Here is an 18,374-nt window from a genome sequence, read left to right on the forward strand (position 1 = left end):
CTATACTCTGGTTTGATCTTTTTATCCTTCCTATAGAATAGACCTAGCTGAGAATGGATTGCGAGAGACCCTAGGTCTTCAATTTTACAATCTATATAATCATAAATCCCTTCTTCTACTATAACACTAGCCAGTACTTGAGACAAGGCATTATATTTCGACTTTCATTGTATGAAGTCCATAGAATCAACAGTTGCACTAGAACTATCATGAGATGTGGAAACCATGATAAAACAGAAAACTCCAGAAATATCTTTCAGAAATTGAGAATTTAGGGCTTGCAAATTCCACTTCGCCTCACACTTCGTCGGTTGTTGAATCACCACTTTGAGTTCTTCTCTTGACCGTTTGATATTTGCTTTTGAATCTTCTTCAGGGTTTCAGAATTTCTTTGAATCGCAACACAAATTACTTTTTCTTTTCTCTACACTTGAAAAAATTCTTCTCTTGAAAAATAATAGTGAGAAATGATTTAAAAATTCCTTTTAAACATATTCCTCACCTACCATAATAAATTCTCCACCATTAGGTTGTAAAACCCTAATTTGTCTGTTACCATTTCTGATCTTCTACCAAATGATAGGTATCACATACCGGTTAAGGTATTTTATCGGTATAAATCAAGGGTTCAAAACATTTCACCATTTGCTCCCCCTAAGCTTTTCTGATGCTTAGTTTTTCAGTTCCGTGATTTCCACACTAGGTGCAGAAACTGGTTCTTCTTGCAACACCATTGGTTTCTTCTTCCATGTTTTGTTCATATCTACTTGAACGGTGTTGATATCAATCTTTCTTTCCAGAGTGACTGGTATGTCATCCGATATATTCTTTCTTGTTCTGCAGAATCTAGCAATGTGACCCGGTTTGTTGCAATGATAGTAGACCATTTCAGGTGCTCTCCAAGGTCCATTATTCATATTACCATTCTTCCTCCTGCATGTTGCAGCAGTGTGACCATGACAATGATAGACCAAATAGTTTTCTCTCCATCTGGTTGCCTCTTAATAGCCACCACTTCCTGACTAATAATTAAAGGCATTAAACCGATTGTGATTTTGGTTCACAAAAGATTCCGGACCAACTCCTTGAGTCCTCTGAGGATATCTTCCAGTGTTGTTCATAACAGACCTGCATTCAGATGCTCTATGCCCAAACTTCTTGCATGCATAATAGTTACCATTGAACTTATTGGATCTAGGTACATTGTTTATAAAGTAAGGAAAATTATTGTAGGCTTTGCTCCTACATACATTGGTAGTATGTCCTTCTTGAAGACAGTTAAAACAAAAAGGTTTAAAATTTTGCTTACCTTTATCCTTTGATGTCGATTGTTTCTTCAATTCTCCAACATTTGTACCAGAGGTCTTGTTATCTTCAAAATCCAATTCCCTTTAATGTCTTTAGAATAATATGATTTAAGCTTGGTGCAGAAGAGACATCGAAGATAAGGAAATTCTCAAGACAACATATGACAAGGTTTGATTAGACCTTCTACACTTTGGGCTTCCTTGGAGCCCAGGTGGGTATACCTTCGTGAATTAAATTCACACTTTCAGACAATAAACCCACAGCAAACCAATCCAGAAAACCAGTGGATTTATTTACCTTGAAATCAACTGAAAACAAAGGATGGAAATTATACTTAACTTCAGCATTTTGATCAACAAAGCATGCAATAAACAACTTTGATTAATATCAGTGCCTTATCCAAGGTTACAAAGTCATCTAAACTCAAATAAAACTCCTCAAACAATACATCCTTATGCTTCCCATCGGCTTGGTTTCTATTAATCCTTACATATGCCTGACACACATAAGAATTCAAGCATCCCAAATTAAGCTATGGTCCTCAAAAATTCAAAATTCCTTCCAAAGAATTTACTGGTATGAGTGATCCCATGTATTTAATTTCCCTCTTAAAGAGAAAAGCTGACAAACACTTATACTAAAATTGCTTTGCAATTCCATTCAAACAGAACAACCCTGGATTATTCAGAATGAAAACAGTAAATAAATTTGTAAACAAACTTGAAGACAACACAAAGCTTTACTCGAAACCGATGGCCTGTATATTGATATTCAGTTCAAGAAATATTACAATAAATTCTGATTCTCCATTAGACTTAGAAAAGCTCAGATAAATTTCTGCAGCGTTTTCTTACAAAATTTTGTGATCCCCTTTTCCAATAGTCCTAGTATCCATTTATAACAACATGGATGCACAAAGCTTTGGACTTCTCGAGGAGAGTTTGTTACAATCATTTCCTTTTCAAAAATAAAGAGGTTACAAATTTTCCGCAAAAAGCAGTTACAAGCTCTTTTCAGCCTCTGCAGTTTGTTCAACAGGCTGTTCGGTTGCAACCTCTTCTATCTTTTCAGGGGCACTCTCCAACTGTTCCAAATCATGGGTGGTATACTTAATTTCCCACTCGCTATATATCTCTTATGTCGGCCATGAGAAATTAATCACATCATCTTTAATCTTAGTCAACCTTTTCCAAAAATTTCTCAGTTTCTTCTGAATTAAGAAAACCATAATGTGATTTAATTTTCTCTATCTCTTGTATTGTCACAACAAAGAAAGAAGTATCATCAAGATCAATGATTCCTTTAACTCTTGCTGACAATTTAACTCTTATCTCCTTAAGCCATATTTGCTTATCTTTTAATTGATCCGGATTAGCAAAAATTCCTAGGAGCAACTCAAAAACTTGATCAGTGTATTCCTTCTTACACAAATTAACCTTTCTATCCACATTATCCACCTCTTTTGCCAATTGCATTAAGACTTTAGCAATATCAGAAGTGGATTTGATAAGGGGATTGGCTCTTGCTTCATCACAGGATATACACATGAACTCTAGATTTTGCTCCCTAGGCCTCCATCTATCAAAAATGGGTGTCAAAATGGCCTTACCTCTCCTCAGCTCATTCCATATCTCCATAATTTTTCCCACATTGTTGTAAAGCAATGAGGCATTTATTGTATTTGCAAAACTGGAGACTGTGGCTCTTACTTTCTCCTCATATTTCCCTACATATAAGGCCTGAGCCTGTTTCAAGTTTTCTAGTTCTTGAGGAGTAATCTCAATCATTTGAGAGCTGGAGGGTGCTGGAGATGGTGGAAATTCAATGATAGGGCTAGTAGGTGGAGGTCTTGTAGGAGAAGAGGAAATCATCAGTGTTGAAGACTCACCTTGTTGGTATTGTCCCATCAACTGGCTCTGCAGCTTAACAATGATGCTATCTTTACCTCTTACCTCCTCCTTGGCACTATTATAGGCCTTCAAAACTATTTCCAACTTAATTTGGAGGGCCTCTTTTTCTTTGGCTTCCTTCTCTGCCATTGCAACACTGAATTTTGTAGTTTCTAACATAGTACTAGCATCCTCTACTACCCCTGTACTCTGTACTCTCTTTACCATCATTCCACCAAGGTAACTTGACCCTGGGGTGTCTTTGCCTTTCTTGCTCTCATTTCTCTTGAGAGACCACATGAGTAGTGCAACATTATCCTTATTGAAGGTAACCCCTTCCATGGGTTTGGTCTCTTTTCTTACTGCATCTAACACCAGGGCATCTACAATATCCCACTCTGGCAAGATAAGCACTCCAGCTTGTGCTACCATATCCCTTCCCTGCTCAAGGGTGATGGTCTTGAATTTTCCCATCATCTCTTGTTTTATTTCTTCTTCCACTGAGGCTGGATCTTTATTGGGTTGCTCAGCTTTTCTTTGCTCACATCTAGCATTATATCTATCTATATGTTGTTTCCAAATGAATTGCATGAATGCTTCCGATGTGACAAAGTTGTCATCAGCTAGAAAGGAACTACTTGCCTTTTTTATCTCAGGATCCCACTCCTGGCCTTTAAGTTCAGTGGAGGTGATACCCATTTCAGCATCAATGGGTTCTTTTAGCATCCCTTCCTCCACTTCATCATAGGTGTATGCAATTTCCCCTAAAATACCCAACTGCAAGAGGCGTTCAGCTGCTGCTTGTTCATCTCCTATATGGATAGGGGATTGGGATGGGGAATACAAAGGTGTATCTCATTGCACTTCCTTCCCCACCCTTTGCTTCTTTGGGCTGTCTTGGATGTCAATGACATCTTGTATCTTTCTCTTTCCTTTGGATGTAGAGGGCTCCCCTGTTGTAGGCACCAGCACACTATAACCTGATTTCTTATGCAAGGTATAATCACCAGGAGGAATTATTTTGCTAGAAGCTGACCTGCTTAGGATCATTTTGGCCTTTTCAGGGTTGCTCTTGATCACAGCTTCCCTCTTCTCCTTTAGTGTTTGCATCACATCCTCAAAGCAAACAATCAAAAACTTTATTTTTTCTTCTAGTGGGAATAAGCTAGACAATGGGTCATAGCTAGCATCAAACTAATGCACGAAATCCAAGGCTTTCTTATAAGCCACCCACTTTTCTTTCCTTAGCTCCTGCTCATCTAAATCAAACTCATTTCTGATGAGGTCTTCAGGAAACTGGAATTGATGAGGCTTACCTTTGCATGCTACCTTCTTCCTAAACACACCATTGAAGAAGTCCTCTAGATCAACACACCTGGACACTACAGTGGACAAATGATAAGGCTTGAGGAAATCCTCAAAGTAGTTCTAGCCTCCCTTGTTTATTACAAATTGGTGGGCTATAGTAGTTGCAGGGAAAATAGTCCCTTTACCTCTGCCTGTCAACTCTGCTTCTTGTAGGCCACCAATTTGCCTAAGGATCTCCGCTATTCCCACTTTAAGAGGGACCTGGTAAGGTAACAAAAATGGAGTGCCCCTGAAACCAAAAACTCTGAAAACTGTGGAGACTGGATACAAATAAATGTCACCTCAGTTATGAATAATTTTTATATTCTCTGCGAATTCTTTTGGCCTTATGAATTCTAGAAGAACCTTGGGGACTCTTGGGTTATCAAAGCAGAGGAGAGTCCTTATTTTGGATGCAAAATATTTATCAAACTTCAAAAAACTAGCATCCTCTCTGTCCCATGACAACACAGTACTCCACAACTGCACTGGCATTTTTTCTCCTTCCTTCTCCTTAACAAGGTCTAGCCCATTGGCAAAATAATCACCACCTTTGAAGAGAAAAAGGTGCATTAGGAGTGAATACCATCTGAAAGGTCTGTCCACCTTTCCATTCTTTATTCCTATCAACCCTCCATGGATAGCATCAGCAATGAAAGAGGCATAATCAAAAGTGATAGCAAGAGAAGGATTTAAAATCTGGGCAATCATTAGCAAGTAATGATTTGGCATATTTGCTTCAACATCTTCTCCTAGAACTTCACAAAGTGCCCAATACATTCCTTTAGCCCTCAAGGTAAACATACTTAATGAGAAGGGCTCTTGTGTGTTGGGTCCTACAACTGCTAACCCTCCTATTTTCACAAAAAGTTCCTTAAGAGGCCCATTCCTAAGATGACTCCTCTATGCACCGTAAACTTGGGCTAATGATGTGAAATTTATAGGTTCTAAGAAGTTTGTGAACTCATTAAGCCCAAATGCTATCCTAAACTCTTCAGCATTAATTTCCACAAGGGTTTTCCCATTTACATCCCAGATGCCTCTTGTGACTGGATCATAATTTAACGCCATTTGGGTTAGCAGGTCTATGTCCATGAATACCCCTGGGACTACTAACTTCCCAACATCCAATTCTCAAATACTGTTTTGAGGGGTAGGAGAATTTCTCATTCCGAATCCAACTTTAAACAACCCCAACCTAGACAATCCAACCTATGGGTCTCTCAACCAATTACCTTTATCATATAATCCTTCTCCTATCTTCAAATGAGGAGCTCTAGGCACTAACTCTTTAGCCTTGGATGCCTGATTGGTTGACAATGTCAACTGTTCTAAAAAATCATCACACACACTTCTTTCTAAATAGTGCCGGAGAATTCCCTTTTAGGAGCCATTTTGAAAATTCAAGAAAATGAATATCACTCTTAAACAATCCTGCAACGAATGAATTATCTTATTTAAAACACTACACAAGAATTGCTACAAAATATGAGAGAACCTGTTCTTTGCTTGAAGGAAATTGCTCTGCAACTGAACCGACTCGCTCTATATCTGATGAAAATATTTGTACTCAGGGCCTTAACTATAACATTGATTCTGCATGCTTCGACCGTCCCTTCAAAATTAAATTCATACGAGAATTCATATTTTTTGCTCCAACGGGTCACAACATTCCTGCAAGTGTTTCACTTTTACTGTTTCGTTACTGACGGCTTTGGCTTTGTTCTGGGTCCCACTTTTCTATTGGCTACATAATACCACATGGCACCCAACCATTGGCCTTGAAAATCCCTTCGCATTCCACTTGATACTGGCCGCGTGTCTTTCTTTATACTGCGGTGGGCCCACACCTTCTTCTTAGACTACGTGTCATCATGACATGTGGATGGTTCTCGTTCACTCTCGTTATTTCACGGGCATAAAGAGTGAGCATTTTACCCTTGTGAAATAGTGTGGGCTGTTGGATCATCTCTCAAGTTGATCCGCATTTAATCCTTTGAAAAGGCTCTCAGGAGGGGTGGGCCCGCTAACTCGTCATGAACACCTGGCATCCAGTCACCTGCGAAGCTGATTTGTCACTCTGTCATTTGCCAGAAGGAAACCATGGGGGCCCCACTTTCATCTTCACAGCCATATCCTCTAGGTCATCATCATGACACGTGGACGGTTCTCGTTCACTCTCGCTATTTCGTAGGCATAAAGAGTGAGCATTTTACCCTTGTGAAATAGCACAGGCCATTGGATCATCTCTCAAGTTGATTGGCATTTAATCCTCTAAAAAGGCTCTCAGGAGGGGTGGGCCCACTGACTCGTCATGAACACCTGGCATCCAGTCACCTGCGGAGCTAATTTGTCACTCTGTCGTTTGCCAGAAGGAAGCCACAGGGCTTCAATAAATTATTAACAACTGTACCTGCCAGGTCATCTCCACCTGCAACCTGACTCACCTCTAGGGCCCGCTTTGAACCTTTAATCCTGACCCGCTGACTATGGTGACTTGTGCCACATGCCACCTTCTAATATGCCAAAAGAAAGCCACGGGGCTCTAACTACTCTGGACAGCTACACCCTTTACTTCCTCCATCATGACACATGGACAGTTCTCATTCACTCTCGCTATTTCACGGGCATAAAGAGTGAGCATTTTACCTTTGCGAAATAGCGCGGGCCGTTGGATCATTCGCGAGGTGCGCACTAGTTGCTGGGCCCGACAACTTTAGGAGAAAGACATATAAGGCACAAAATTTTTGATTAATTAACATAACCGCCTAGGCAAACAACAAGGGGGGACACTTCCTACGACCCCATGACCCATTACTTAAGTGAATAAAGTAATGGAATATTAGAAACTAGAGGGTTTAAAACAAATACAATAGGATCTAAAATCAAAAACCCTTAAACCCTTAAAGTCTAGAACAAAGCTAAAGCATTTGGAATTACACCCTATTCGGAAAATCAACATACCATAGCCAATCATGAGAAAAGAAAAACCCAATTTTAATTAGTGATAATAGGTCTCACCTTCCTCATGACTAGAATAACCAAGTCCATTAGTATTCTTGACAGGTTTGGCAGATTCAAGCTTTTTCTCTAGCTTAATAGTACTCTTGTTGAACTTAGCAAGTATTTCCTTTGACTCAGAGAGTTCTTAGGAAATAGCAGCATTTGTTTCCATCAAGTTTTCATTCTCGAAGATGGCCATGTTTAGTTCTCCTTGCATGTCTTCCTTTTCCACTTTTCTCGCATGGATTTGAGTAGTTAGGGCATTGATCTCTTGCTCCAACTTGGAGATTTCATGATTTTTGTCTTTTACTAGATCTTCAGCTTTCCTCTAGTTCTCAAGCTCTTGGCATATTTGAATAGTCAGTCCTTCCAACTCTTTTCTTAGGTTGCAATTGGATTCATTCAGCTTATCTACTTCTTGGATTAGGGCTTCCATGTTCACTTCACTAGAAGAACTATTTTTAGATAGCTCCATCAGCTTTTCAGCATGTTCTCTCCTTTTTGCTTGAGAGGCCTTATATTTGACCATAAGATCATCATAGGCTTGCTCAGACTGAGTGAGCAGATGAGTAAGTTCCCTCATAGTGTATTCCCCCATATCTCTCTCGAAGTGGTTAGACTTATAGAAAGGTGAGCTCTGATACCAATTGATGAATACTAAGAGGGGGGGTGAATTAGTATGCCAAAAATTAGAGTACTTAAACACTTTACTAGACTAACAGTAAACCGGTAAAACAGTTTAACAGACAAACTAGTTAGCACACATGCAAACCAGATAGAAAATAATGCATTTACCAACAGAAGCACAAACACCATAACACAAGATATTTTGGCGTGGAAACCCAAATGGGAAAAACCATGGTGAGATGAAACTCACAAGTAACTATCTATAGAATAGGAACTAGACCGATTAAGGTCATACAATGTTCTTTACCAGAACAGGTCCTATTAGGAATCTCAATCTCTGTTACGAGATAAGTCCGATTAAAGACTACCTTGCAAGAGGATTTTAGATCCACATATGTGAACCACCTTGTTAGAGGATTTACAAAAGGCTTTTGGGCCTACCCGGTTAAGGGCTTCATACTTGTCGAAGATGTGAGTAATCAACAAGTGAGTGATCTACCAAATATCACAGATTGGTTAGTTAGATCCTTGATAGCTCATTCCTAATGTATTCCAGCATTACTTCAGTCTTCAACACATTCACACTCTAACTAATCAACCACCTTAAACGCTAGCAACAACCTAAAACCCTAGACATGATGTCCTTATAAAGGAATCTGATTGCATGTTGGTCCAATAGGATTACATTACAATTTCCTAAGTTCAATGCATCTAGACATATTCTGTAACATGACACAAAAAGCACCGTTAAAGTGTCGGCACCGTCAACCAATTGGTGGATGGTAACTCATCAAAAAGTATTACCGGTTCATACAAATTATCGGTTGCCGATTTGACAAAAATGAAGACTAGGAAATATGTGTTCTGTTGCTTTGATCCTTCATACCGCTTGAGATCCTCGAACCACTTGGGGTCAACATACCACTTCAGACCAGTAAACACATTCTACAAAACACCGATAGTCAAAAGACTATAATGCATCATAGCAGTTGGGAACAATTGCCGATTGAGCATAACTCATACATATAAAAGTGATCTCAATGCAAGTGTGTGTCCATCAATGACAATCACAACATAATCATCAAAAATGCCAATAGTAGATCAGTCTGATAATCCCATGATTTGTTGATCAGACAAGGAGCTCAAAAGTGCTTCTCTTGCTTTGCAATCATTCTCTCGATCCTTACCCAATGTAGGTGGATTAGGTTGATTTGGTGTAGGACCAACATAGCCATTTTGTGTAACATTCCATATGTCTCTTCTAATGCAATTCAGATGTGTCTCCATTCTGATCTTCCATATACCATAGTTAGTTCCATCAAGTTTTAGACTATCTTTCTTGAAAAAGTTAGTTGTCATAGAGTCTCCTCAAGTTCTTAAACTTCTACAAAAAGAGAACTTAGCTCTGATACCAATTGTTAGGACCCAGAGGCAACTAAGAGGGGGGGTGAATTAGTTGTCTAATAATTTCAACCCATATATAACTTAATCAAACTTGATACATAATACTAGTAAACCAAACTTAGTGTCGGTTAACAGATTAACAGTTAATATTAATACTTGTGTAGGGGAAAAAGCGAGACTAGGTTAACATGCCCTAATCCTACCTTTTGACACACATTACCGAATACGAAAGAGCCTAGAGGTATCACACAATTGGCTACTTCTTTTTGTGAAAGAGAGAGCCATGGGCTACCTATTAGGATTTCTATTCCTTTGTTGAAATTGAAAGATAAAATGATACAAGTTCAAGTCCTAATCCCAAAATGCATGTATGAACTAATAACAAGATTGCAGAATTGAGATTAAACAATGAACAACTGTAAACACAAGGATAAAACAAGAATGCAGATGCATACCCGGAGTCAAAATCTGATTGAAAATGTTTGGGACGGGGGTGCGGGCGCCACTGTCCTGATACTGTGCCAGAAACTGCACCTGAAACTGCTGTCTTGCACTCTGGAAACTGTCGAAAATGTTGTCTGTCAGGAGGACCAGGGTGCCTAGCACCTCTGTCCCAGGGACCAGGGCACCCAGCGCCCCTATCCTAGCAGGACCAGGGTGCCCCACGCCCCTGTCCAGGTCTGTGGAGTGCTGTCTCGACCTGCTTTTCCTGGATCTATAACCTGCGGCGTCGTCCGAGTCCCAAAACCTGCACTTATATCTGAAAAGGGTGTGGGTGGCTATATAGGGTTTTGCCTTAGTCAAACCCCCACTTCGGTGATTTCCACCTCCACGAATAGCCAAGTTGTATTGTAAAATGTATTGTGTGTGCAGACCTTGTGTGTGTGCAAGATCCTAAAATGCAAGCAAGCAAACTAGAGCAACCTAGAAAGTAAACCCTAATTGCTTGTAAATGATAATGTAAATGCTCTAAATCAAGATGCAAATTGATCTAAAGCATGAATAAAGGATATATTGAAGCTTATGCAAAGACATGAAAACAACATGAAATCATACCCAACCCCCAAGGGAGGGGTACAAGCCAATCCTCAGTCGGTAATCTCCTATTGTTCTTCAATGTCTTCCAAGCCCTAAATGGATGAATGAAATTGATAAATGCTTGATAGAGGGATGTTGAATGTTGTTGAAGTCTTCAAAGATCTGCTCTTTCGCTGCATATGAGGTTCCTGAAAACAAAAATCGGATCTCTTCAAATGAAGAAAGAGAGCTCTTATGTATGAAACCCTAGGTCATAATTTCGTCTTTTGGCTGACCTAGAGATTGAATTTCCCGCCAATTTCTTAGGGTTAAGCTTTATTTTATGGTTGGATTGTGCTCCTAAAATTTCGAGAAAAATGTCCGGGACCATGTGCACTCCGGGCGCCACGGTCCTGACAACTTTTCACCAAATTTTTAGGGCCGTTGGATATGATGATTTTAGAGAGAATCCCGAAGTTATAGGTGATTTCGAGATGTTTTGACCCCCGAAACCAAGCCCCCAAGTTCAAAATAGGACTTAATTAGGGTTTTTGATTGAATGATGTATTGGAGGAATAAAATGAAAAGGGCACACTTTAATGAAAGGGCCCAACTTTATGATGTAGAGGATGATGAAATAGGACCTTAGACCTAATTAATTTGATTAATTAAGTGCTAAAGGAGAAATGCAATGCAAAATGTAAAATGCACCAAGGCGGGTGCTAAACTAGGTGTGAAATTGTACCACCCTAGCAAGTGCGTACAATTTACGATGCTACATTTAGCCCCCACTTTAGTGGTCATATGAGTACTACATGCATATGCAAGCTAAAGTACAGAAAAGTAAACATTATTTGAAAAAGGATATATCCATAAGTTGTCGGACGAAGCCCCCAGCGGTATCTGTAGTACACAATTAGGAACCGCACCCTACAAAACACATGTTAGATCACAAAATCACCTAATGCTTCTAAGGAAAGTGATGAAATTTGTGAGTAGCTATATGCCCCCCCCTGTTTCGACTTGCTTATTAGGGAGGTGAAACAGGGTAGCATGTTTACTTATGACAAATTGTGTAAGAGAGTATTGATGAGGGATGTTCACTAAATAGGCTTCATCAAAAAAAATTTTGGAACATCCCGAGAGTAGGGGAATGAAAATATGACTCCTACGCAACAAACAGTTTGAAAATCACATCTCCCAAACTCAAGTTATGATGAAGTGAATGATAGAGGAAAATTAGGGTTTTGAAAGTAAAGGTAAAGGAATGAAAGTATATACCTTGAAAGTGACACTTGCATTTGTCACTTTGTTGATTTCTGAATACTGTTCATTGCAGCGGAGCCTACATAGCCATCATCATGCCTTCACGACAATTGGAGCGTCCCACGAGGATTGAGATCCTGCGCTAGGCCGTGATCGATGATGAGCCACTGGACGAGGTGAGTTGACTGAACATTGACTTTTGATTTTCTGCATTTGACTTTCTGTGATCATTTGCGGGCCTTGGAATCTGACCCTGCGTCCCACCCAGGGCACCATGGTCCCTGTGGGGTGCCATGGTCCCTTCAGGGTGCCATGGTCCCTATGGGGCGCCATGGTCCCTTCAGGGCGCCATGGTCCCTGACAGGGCACCATGGTTCCAATCAAGACTTGGCGAGAGATATCAGGGTTAGCATACGATGTTCGACAGTTTGCATGAATGATTTTGATGATTGAGTACTGATTATAGTTATGTTTTTGTGTTGCAAGGTCTCCCATACATGAGAGAGCATATAGCGGGACAGATTCTTCGCAGTTTGCGAGATCAAATTCCCCGGCTGACTCAGGCAGAGAGAGACACATTGTCGATCGTGGGTTTATGGTATGCGATCCTCATGCCAGCCATTCGGTTCCATCCTATGATGCTGATGGCACTGATGGAGCGATGGGATCCTGACACATGCACATTCCATCTCCCAGTAGGAGAGCTGACGGTTACACTTGAGGATGTGTACCGCATACTTCGTCTTCCTATCAGAGGAGCTACTGTGACATACGTGACCGATCGGTCTACAGAGGACCATCAGAGGGAGCAGGTATATTGCATAGGGAGAGTCATGCCGAGCGAGACGAGAGGTTGCATCATGGTCAGCTAGCTCTTACATCCTACAGGAGAGGTGCCCCTTATGAAACGTCTTATGATCGCCATCATAGCACTAGCCGTCTACCCTAATGGGCGAGGTACGCACATGCATGGGGGTCTCACATGGTGCATCAGAGCTATGGAGAGACACAGGAGAGTATATGCTTGGGGTCAGAGTATGCTTGCACATCTCTATCACGACCTTGAGGAGTATGTGTTTGGACAGGGTTGCAGCTTGATGACATGCACACTTCTGCAGGTGTGGATATTTGAGCACTTCACATGCACCAGGGCTATCAGCTTTCTGATGAGTACAGCTAGCGAGCGACCTAGGGTGTTTGCTTATCCACTTACCAGCAAGTGGAGATTTGGAGATCTGCTATATTGGAGAGTGATTTTTGATAGATTGACAGCCGAGGTGACTGTATGGAGACCCTATCTGCGGATGCACAGATGGGATGGGATGGAGAGACAGTTAGCATGCCTACAGAGGAACTGCCTACTGTGGGGATGATATTCACATATCATAGTCCCATTCTACTTTGATTGAGTACGGAGGCAGTTTGGGCTAGAGCAGTGCGTTCCAGCCAATGTACCCATCTATACTCGACACTCACGAGTCCTTCCCAGACCTAGAGCAGTAGCGAGACCGACGATAGATAACATCGAGACTACAGATATAGAGGGATCCGACCAGGATGTGGTTACTAATTACTTTGCAGAGCCTGGAGCATAGCGCAGGTATGTCTCATGGTTTATGAGATGATACCCAGGGCCTATCTTTCCACCAGATCACCCGATAGGCCATCCAGGCCCATGGAGACATGGAGACCGAGATGAGGACCAGGGATCCAGGTCGGAGGAGCCAGAGGAGGGAGAGGGTCATGAGGAGGCAGGAGATCCTGATCCACCCACAGGAGATCAGCCTAGTGCCGAGGAGGAGGAGGAGAGAGAGGAGGATGACATAGATAGGGATGAGGAGAACGAGGATGCAGGTGAGGATGCGGACGAGGATGAGGATGAGGATGATGAGGAGGAGGAGGATAGAGATGATGAGGAGGGGTCAGATGCAGCTCCCCACCATTGAGGAGATGATACCACATCCCTAGATCCTCCTCTTATTCCCCAAAAGGGGGAACATGAGGTGATACGGAGACCTATTTCTAGTACAGGTCAGCCTACACCCATCGTGCATAGATTATTTGAGCATGGGGAGCCTAGTAGTTCCCAGTCATAGATGCTACCATATCATGATCCCTACTGGCGTGAGGGCGATCTAGGTATAGTAGGTTTATATTGATTGATTAATGTTTTGATGATATAGAATGGTACTAATACAAAAATCTGTTCAACTGCTACAGCTAATGTGCAGGAGTGGCATTCCTTAATTCAGCAAGCAGTGACAGACATTTCCACGATGGCACAGATCCCTAGTTCCTCACAGATTGCTTATAGGCCTCAGGGGAACGCGGGTCGGCATGAGGACTTGTTTTCCCCATTTCGAGTATAGGTGGACATATGGAGGGAGAGAGAGAGAGTTCTATCAGAGAACCTTCAGCAGGCACAGCGAGATCTAGCAGCAGCTCAGGCTGAGGCTACCTCCTATCGTGTGATCCTTATGGATAGGGATCGTAGGAGTTCCTCTCGGAGTCACTCGCGGTCTATATCACGCTACACACCTATGGGTCCACCTGCACGGCCAGATCAGGAGGGAGCATCTAGTCGTCACTCTCCAGCCACCAGCCCTAGGGATAGGAGATGATTGTAGGATAGGTCACATTTTGGAAGTACAGTGACCTATATTTTTATACGATCCACATATATATATATATATATATATATATATATATATATATATATATACATGCTTCTCTTTTGTCTCAAATGTGTTATCTTTAATGCTTAAAACAATGTATATTTTGCTTTGATTAAATCTAATACATTTGGTAGGTGTACATGTATGTTCAGGATTTAATTTCCATGTGATTGATTTCTCAATGCTCCATGATTAAATTGATACATGTGTGACTTAATTAAAATATTTAATCAAGTACTACATTGATGATAGAGAAGAAATATGCATTAAGTCTAAGAATCATATAACCAATGTGATTTATTTTTAATCTTAAACACAACATGATACAATTCCACTTAACACATAAAGACATTGTATAATATGCTAGCATAATGGAAATGTAAATCTTTTGCAATTTACATAAATGAATTCAAGACAAACTATAAAGTGAAGAAACAGGCTTGTCTAGAACGAAGCAATATAGATTAAACACAATATCATTTAATTCTATTTGCTCTAATCAGGATATACTAACATATTACCCAATTTTGAAGAACTAAAAAGAAAAAAGATGAAATGAAAGGTAGGGAATGATGAATTAAGCATAGTATCTACGCAAGTGCATAGCATTTATAGGTTCTTTAAGAGGCGTACCGTCTACATCTGCTATTTTGTAAGCACCTGATCCATAATCTTCAATAACGATATATGGCCCAAGCCAATTAGGACTAAATTTTCCCTTTTCTGCAGGTAAGGCATTCACATTGTGCTGATTCTCATAGAGGACTAAGTCACCTACTGAGAAGGAACGTTGAATAACCTTATCATTATAGCTTCATTGTAGAGTTTTGTGATACGCTTGAATATGCTCAAGAGCGTTTATATGTTGTTCATCAAGCATCTCAAGCTGTTGAAGTTGTTGTTCTCTATAAGAGTCATCATCTACTATACCTTTGAGAGAAACCCTAAGTGATGGAATCCCTAACTCTAAAGGCATAATAGCATCAGCACCATAAACAAGATTATAAGGAGTAGTTCCTATAGCAATTCGTACACTCATTCAGTAGGCCCAAAGAGCATAGATTAGCTGATTACTCCAATCCTTACCATGCTTATTCACGGTTTTGTGAAGAATTTGTTCAATTATCTTATTGGATGATTCGGCTTGACCATTTGATTAAGGATAGTATGGTGTAGAAAATTGATGTTTGATATGATACTTCTCGAGGATTTTCTTCACATCCTTGTTCTTAAATGATGTCCCATTATCTGAGATTATAATGGAAGGTATCGCGAATCGAGAAATGGTGTTTTCTAGAAGAAATTGACAAATCACTTCAGCAGTAGTAGAGCGAAGGGGAATAGCTTCTACCCACTTCGTAAAGTAATCTGTTGTAGTTATAATGAAGGTGTGTCCTTGAGATGAAGGAGGAGAGATTTTACCAATGAGATCCAAACCCCATGCGGAGAAAGGCCAAGAAGCTACTTGAGAACGAAGTTCTTGGGCAGGAGCATGAATCAGATTATTGTGTTGTTGACATTGATGACATTTCTTAACAAATGAAAAAGAATCCTTCTGCATAGTTTGCCAATAGTATCCCATACGAAGCAATCTTTGAACCAAGGATTTGCCTCCGAAATGCCCCCCACAGGCACCTGAATGTGCCTCTTCAAGAGCAACGGGGATTTTTGATTTGTTAAGACATTGAAGGAGAAGACCATCATAACCCCTTCAGTAAAGGACATTAGAAAGAATGATATATCTAGCAGACAGCTTGCGGATTCTAGCCATAGTGTTCCTATTGGCGGAATCAGGAAAGGCACCATCAGTCAAATATCTTACAATATGTGAATACCATTCATCTGAGTCTATAAAGTCACAACATGTTACCAAGCTAGAATCATCTACGATAGCTGGAGAAATAAGGTTGTGAATAACAAATTTAAGATCAACCACAGGGTCCTCTAAAGATACAAGAGAAGCCACACATGCCATTGTGTCCGCATGTCGATTATCTTTTCGAGGAACAGGTTCCATGGTATAAGAATCAAATTTTTGTAATAAAGAGATAGAAAGGTCTTTATATTGTGATAATTTGTCTTGTTTTGCTTGATACAATCGTGTTACTTGTCTTATAATCAATTGAGAATCTCCATAAATAAGTATGTGTTTTATATTTAGAGCTAAGGCTGCTTTTATTCCCGCTATAAGAGCCTCATACTCAGCAATGTTATTGGTACACAGGAAATTTAGATGATAGGATAAGGGAATGGATTTCCTTGTAGGAGAAATCAGAACAACACCTGCCCCCGATCCCGTACGACACTTAGAACCATCAAAGTATAATTCCCAAGTTTCATCTTTTTGTATAGAAAAAATGAAGTCATCGGGGAAAGACTCAGAATTAGGGAAGGAGAAAGGTGAAGGGGCCTCAACTAAGTGGTCAGTCAATGCTTGCCCTTTAATTGCTTTTTGTGAAACAAATTTAAGGTCAAATTCAGTGAACATCATAACCCACTTAGCTAGGCGTCCTGATAAATCAGTTTTAGAGAAAAGATGCTTCAAAGGATCAAACTTTACCATGACGTGGACTTCTGAATTTAAAAGATAATGTCTCAATTTCTGAGTCGCAAACACCAAGGCCAAGCATTGTCTTTCTATCACAGAATATCGGGTCTCATAATCAAGTAAGGTACGACTTATGTAATAAACCGGACATTCCTTACCATCTTTATCATGTTGTGCCAACAATGTTGTGAGAGCATGAGAGGAAGCAGCTGTATACAGAAGGAAGGGTTTAGAAGGTTCGACAGGTTGAAGAATAGGAGGACTAGCCAAATACACTTTTAAATCTTCAAATGCTTGCTGACAATCTTCATTCCATTGAAAAGTGATATTCTTTTTGAGAAGTTGAGTAAAAGGAAAGGTACGATCCGCAAGTTGAGATACAAACCTACGAATAGCTTGAATCTTTCCTTGTAAGATTTTAAGTTGAGACACATTTCTAGGAGGTGGCATGTTGACAATAGCATCTATTTTCTTAGTGTCCACCTCAATCCCATGATGCGAAACTATGAACCCTAATAGTTTTCCACTATCCACACCAAAAACACATTTTCGGGGATTCAAGCGCATGTGATATTTACAAACTCTTTCAAAGATTTGACGAAGGATTTTAATATGATCTATGCGAAGAATGGATTTGGCTAAAATATCATCAACATAATCCTCTAAAATCTTATGCATATAATCATGAAAGATAAGGGTCATCGCTCGTTGATAAGTTGCACCGGCATTTTTAAGTCCAAAAGGCATCATTATCCAACAAAACATACCCCAAGGAGTGGTGAAAGTGGTTTTGAATTGATCTTGAGGGTTAATGAAAATTTGATTGTATCCTGAAAAACCATCCATGAAGGATAACAAGGCATGTCCTGCCGTAGAATCAACTATCAAGTCAATGTTTGGAAGAGGGAAATCATCTTTTAAAGAAGCCCTATTTAAATCTCAAAAATCGGTACACATTATTATTTTATTATCTGGTTTAGCCACAGCGACAATATTTGAAATCCATGGGGAATAGTCAATAGGGCGGATAAATCCAGCCTCCAATAACTTTTCAATCTCAGCCTTAACAAGTAGAGCCACCTTAGGATTCATTTTTTGAATCTTTTGTTTCATGGGCTTAGCATCGGGAACTAAGACAATATTATGAGTGACAATCTTAGGATCTATACCAGGCATGTCAGAGTATGTCCAAGCAAAGATCTTAGGGAATTCGTGCAATAAATCTTCATATTGTTTTTGTTCCTCTTCATCCAAACATCTTCCAATTTTAATGACTTTTTCTTTATTGCA

Source organism: Cryptomeria japonica, chromosome 4 (assembly GCF_030272615.1).
Source record: "Cryptomeria japonica chromosome 4, Sugi_1.0, whole genome shotgun sequence".
Taxonomy (NCBI): domain Eukaryota; kingdom Viridiplantae; phylum Streptophyta; class Pinopsida; order Cupressales; family Cupressaceae; genus Cryptomeria; species Cryptomeria japonica.